Source organism: Tauraco erythrolophus, chromosome 4, assembly GCF_009769465.1.
Source record: "Tauraco erythrolophus isolate bTauEry1 chromosome 4, bTauEry1.pri, whole genome shotgun sequence".
Lineage (NCBI taxonomy): Eukaryota > Metazoa > Chordata > Aves > Musophagiformes > Musophagidae > Tauraco > Tauraco erythrolophus.
The window spans coordinates 70,459,450-70,465,449 of NC_141468.1; positions in this window are offsets into that span (position 1 = coordinate 70,459,450).

Genomic DNA, 6,000 nt, shown 5'->3' on the forward strand with positions numbered 1-6,000 from the left:
TTCAGCTACAGAGACATCATAACTCACCTCTCCCCAAGCATGCCGTGCCTGGCATTAGCTTATCCATCACTGTTCCCTCTTGGTCTTCAATCTGTCCTCAAGCCCAGTTGCTGATGTGACACCTCCTAAAATAAAAAGACAGAGAGAGACAGCAGCGGTTTGCTTGCAGGGCAGGTGCAGATCTCGGGCCTGAGGGGATCAGCCCGATATTTGCATTTTCACAGCTCCCCGCACAGTCCCAGCTGAGAAACACCTGAGAACTGCGGCAGGTCGTCTGGAAACACCAGGTGCCGTAGGCAAAGACATTCCCTCCTTTCACTGGAAGCACAGCAAACCATCTCCCCACCTCATGCACCACTAGCCTGGAGAGAAAACAGGCCAGAAAACAGTTGTTTCCACTGAAGGGATAAAAACTACATTTGAAAGCAACACGTATTTTCTCTACAACATTTGTTGTGCGAGTCAGAGGCAGAAGGAGGCAGTGAGTGTCAAAGACACTGGGGAGCAACAATTTCTCTCAGCATCAGTCTGAGGAACCCCTTTCTTTCCCAGAAGAAAGGAAAGTGGGACCAAGCAGAAAAGAGAGGATATGGATATTTCATATTCAGCTGGAACTAGACATGGACTGGTAAACCCAAATTAATTTGGGACCATGCCTTAGAAGAGAAGCGCAATTTCTTTGGAAGGGTGGGGTTTGGAGCTGTTCTCTTGGTTGTTGTCCATAAATATTCATGAGACTAAATTTTGATTCACCAGCGTGTTCCCAGAAAATAGGATCTTGGCAGATACTCAGACAAATACTCGCTGGCTTGAGTATTTGCATTTGAAGCGTTTGGGCTGCCACCTCCAAAGCTTTTGGTGGCTTGGGAAGTATCCAGCAAAAGAGCCCAACCCCACCGTATAATCTGGGTGAGTAAACACAAGTGCAGTGAGTGTTTTCTGAATAACAGCTATTGGATGCGATGATAGCAGTAAAGGCAGCCAAATAATCAGGCTAGCCATCTCTCGGCTTAAAATTCATTTGCAAAAATCATTAGCACAATCATTGTAAAATAAGCAGAAGTATAATCACTCGAGGATAATTCGCAAAGAGGAAGAGGGCTGCGCTCAATGAAAAGAGCTGCTACAAGCTGTGAGGCGGCCTGGCTCTGACTCAGCCCACCAAGTCTACCACCTCCAAAGGGAAGCGAAGCTGGCCAGCACGGCAGGTCTGGTAGGCATAGCTTTTTTGAGCTCACTCTAAGGCACGGCCTTCTCCTCCGCAACCTCAGCCATCCTGCCAGCCTGTGGTGAGGGCCAAGTTGTCTTGCCTCCTTCTTCTCCCAGCCGACTCAGCGCTCAGCTCCGTTCTGCCTCCTGCCACCCAAGTCATCCTCCCCCAACCCATGGTCAGTAGGATATAGTCAGGGAAAATGTGTAAGACTAGGGTAGGCAAGGCAGGACAATTCCTGTGCTCAATCGTCTCAGCTTCCACTCACAGATGCTATAGAGGACCCCAACCCAGGTGGCCTCTTGAAAATTCCCCTTGTGGGGTCTAGGGTCTCTTCATCAGTGGTGGCTGGGCTGTTAACACCCACGAACATAATCCCCTCCCAGCCTCACTGGCCTCTTCTCCCCAGGAAAGCTGCCAGAAACTGGGCTCTTCCCAATCTTGGGCACCTTGTGTGATCACTCCCTGTCGAGGTGGGACCGGCCAGCCCTACGACATAGAGACAGATTTTGCCCCACACGTTTATAGCTCTTCACAGGCTGCCAGCCACTCTCCCAGGGCACACAGCTTTCCCCAGAAACCTGTCCAATACTTTCCACAGCTAGCACTTTTATTTACAGTTGCCTTCACCCACTGGTCTTAAATCTACATTTATGCCACTTGCCCCTGCAGCTGCTAGGAGCCCTTGGGAGAAATTTCATCTGGAGATCACTTGTTTCGAAGACTGGGCATTTTTAAATCACTTCCACTGCCAGCAGCACAAACAAAGCAAAACACAGTCGAGGAACAAAAAACGTAATAGAAATATATTAAGAACAAAACTGAAAATAAGTACAAGAAAAGAAAAGGAATTTCCACCCTAGGGAGATTAAAGGTGACCTGCAAAAGAAAAATAGATTGGTTTGGAGCACTCTTGTTCAGGACTTGCCTGGTCATTTTTTTCCCTCTGGAATACTCTGGCAACAGGGAGAACTAGTGAGATAGTGCCACTGGAGATACTGGCAGTAAGACTTCACCACCTGTGAAACAGCCAAGTCCTGTTAAAATCAGTGTTTTTTCTGTTGTTTGCACCGTGTGCTTCACCTTAACTCATGTGGTTGAGAAACACCTGGGAGAAAAGCTTTCTCTGCTGAAGATTTATCAGCATTGAGCTTTTTGGTCAGCAGGTGAGACCCAAAGGACCAAGAGTCCTCCAGCACAAAATGAAGAAGATCAATCTGACAAGTCCTGAGATGTGTTATGGTAGGAAGGGGGGATATTAGGTAGAAGAGCAAGAAAAGTACACTAAAATAAAATCCATGCGTTCAGAAAGGTCACAGTGGCATTTTCCCTACCCTTTCTTTCAACAAAGAGCCTTCACCTCCAGTTTGTTTGGGTAGAGTACTTCTAGGTGTGTGACCAATTTTGCCATTTGATTGATATAAATAGGGCTGTAAATATGGAAGTTTCTGAGAGGAGAGAAACACACTGCTTCACACAAGGTAGCATGCCTATGGCTTTTGTTAACAGCTAAAGCACAGTGAAAGCTGAGACCTCTGCACCATTGCATCTCCTTCCCCAGCTGCGGCAAAGCTGGCGGCGGTGCTTGAGGATGGCCCATACCTGTGGGTAGCCCAGCCCATTTATCTGGTCCTGCTGACAGCTGCAGTGCCTTGCTGTGATATGGATTCGGTTTCCTGCAGGGCAGAGCCAGACCTGCACTGCCTTTCCAAAGTGTGAGATGTAATTACCAGTGCCTGCCTCCCAGGAGCTGCCAGAAAGCTCTCGAGTGGATCACTGGTTAATCTCTAAGGATCCACTGGCAAGGATATGGCACCTGCCTGTGGGCTTTCAGCTTTTTCCAGAGACGCTCCAAAGGCCAAAGTCTCCAGAGTGCAAGCATGCCTGGGTCCAGGTGACACAGGGACGCTATGTTCCCAGGGTGGCCCAGAAGGCCACCTACCACTGGTGTCCATGGTGAGATTCAGGAGCAAACTCTGAGCACGGCAGTCTCCCCTTGCCCCCATCTTCCTGGCTAAGTCCCTATCTGCCACAGAGGTATCCGAGTGAAACCAGGTGTCCAACATCCCTGAGATGTGCACCTCCTGGCCAGCACACCAATGAAGGGCACGAGGCCCTGGGAACCAGCATCATAGAATCATAGAATGGTTAGGGTTGGAAGGGACCTCAAAGATCATCTAGTTCCAACTCCCCTGCCATGGGCAGGGGTGCCCTCCACTACACCAGGTTGCTCAAAGCCTCATCCAGCCTGGCCTTGAACACTTCCAGGGATGGGGCATCCACAACTTATCCACAACTTCTCTGGGCAACAAGAAGCGAGAGCTACCATGGACACCAGCCGTGGGATTTCTGCAGGGAGAAGGACTTCTGGCAGGACTTGTGTAACAGCAGAGTTGCAGTACTTACCCACCGCAGGGACCTCTCTTAGGTCTCATATATGCATAAGGAACCAGTGTGGCTCATCTAAATCAAAACCACTTAGGCTAAATTAAACTAAAGCAGCTCACTTTGCGAGCATGATTATTCCAGTTTAAAGGGAATCACTCTATTTGGGTGACAGGTGGACATAGTCATGGTGGTGAAAGTGTGCCTGTGTCTGCATGTTGCTTTGATAAATGTAGTTAAAAAACCTGAGCATATTTCTGTCAGTGAAACTGCTTTCACAGGGGACTGTGATGATTTAGCTCTATTGCTTCTAATCCATCCAAAGCAGTGTGAAAAGTAATGCTGCGTTCAACTTACCTCAAACTTGATCCTGATGGACTTAATATAAATTAAAGTCAGTGTGAATGGAACATAAATAGAAGTGTCCTCGCACACTTTCGAAGATTTAACTGAAATCACATACTGTGTTAAACCGACCTAACTTTAAAGTAAATGTGCCCTTCGGTCTAGTTACATCTCTGCCAGGAGAGTGTATGATTTTTTCCCTCTTTATTAAGAGGCTTATGCTGATAAAAGCTCTGAGGTAGATGCTTTAAATCAGCATAAGTACAGCTATACTGATAGAGCTTATGCCACCTCCCAGTACAACTGTATGGCAACGCTCTCCTACAGGGAGAAGAAACTTTATTGCGCGGCTGAGTTTGACCTCAAAAGCACAGGGGTTTGGGGGAAAACGTGAAAAAAAGAGACAGACTTGGGTATGAGATGCAAGCCAGGGCAAGGTAACAACAGAGGCGGCTTAACTGCTACCCACCACAGGTGCTCTGCAGTGATAAGCACGTGGGTCTTGGGGATGAGAGGAGGAGGAAGAGCAAAGGCCCTGCTCCTCTGTGAAGTGCCACGCAATTGGAATCCCATTTATCACCATGTAGGAAGGGATGGTGCCTGCAGCATGAGGGAAAACACAGCCTTGCTGCTGCTTGCTCATGTGATACACACAACCAAAACAAGCCCTTGTTTGCAGCAATCGTGTTTCACCCCCTGGGGGGGATTTGCTTCTATCAATAGAATCGGATGGTGGGAAATTGCTTTGCCATCGTTCGATGTGCCGTACGTCAGCCCATCCAAGGGACTTTAGCCAGAACAACCAGAAGGTGCTGCTGACACCTCTGCCCAGGGTCAGTGAAACAGCCTTCCCTTTCTTGTACAGAGGGGAGAAATTTTGGAAAGTTTTACCAAGATTACAAATTACCTCTACTTACAGTCAAGGTCCGGAGGCTCACAAACTTGAAATGTTGGCAGTAACGTATTTACTCACTGGTCTCTGGACAACAGTGATGTGACTGAGACACAAAAAATACCAAAATCCTGACACACATGCACTCACATGGAGAAGCACAACATCTCAGATCAGTATCTCTAACTTTCTGAAAGGGACTGGCCCTCTTTTGCCTTTCTCCTCTTCACCTGAAGCCTCACAGAAGCCTGAGGACCAAACAGCAAAGGTTTTCCTGCTGCCTCCACTGACCACGGGCTGTGACAGCTGCTTGGAGAGACTCCCCAGAAGTAACTGCACAGGTCAGCATTCCCCCCTCACCCCTCCCCAGTAAAGCTCAACTACAACTGCCTGGAGACCAGGGAAGCAGGAAAGTGGGACTGAGCTCAACCACCCTCAAATGCAAGGGAAATGCCACCCCTCTCTTGAACTGCGAAAGAGGCCAGCGTGGGGGTCATATTGTAAATTACATTAGGTAAAATTTTAGGCCCCAAATAACTTTTAAAAGTTGCATCTTTTAAGGGCTGGCTAGGGCAGGTAACTCATTTTAAAAAAAAAAAAAAAAGAACGCAATTAATTCCTGGCATTTTCTCAACTTGTCACTGTGAAATCAATATGTTCTTAAAGCATTCAAATATCTGCCACTCACAGGCTCTGAAAAAAACTAACCCGGTTCCAGTTTTGCTTAGCTGGTAGCTTATGCTTTAGCTAAGTAGCAGGTGTAAAGCTGAGCCCTACAAAAGCAGCCGGGAATGGGAAAGCCCAGTGTTGGTGATGGGACAGGCACCCATGGGACAGGACTGCACGGGGCATGGGAGATGGGACTCTGCCACAATCTCCCTGTTACATGACTGATGTACACATCACACCAGTGCCAATGGGAGCCACAGTCCCCCGGCCCATCTGGGGAATTCATACCTCACCCAATAGCGTAATACAGAAAACTAACAATGCCTGGACATGTTTTCCCAAATTTTTGAGATGAAGCCTCAGCACTGGGCCAGTTCCCATTGCCAGGCTGCCTCCCGCCATCCTGAAGAGGCTAACCCAGGGTTTCTGATTTACACTGCTGTGCCTTGCCATAGGTGGGATTTCTTTTCAGCAGCTCCTGGGCCCACCCATGCACTGC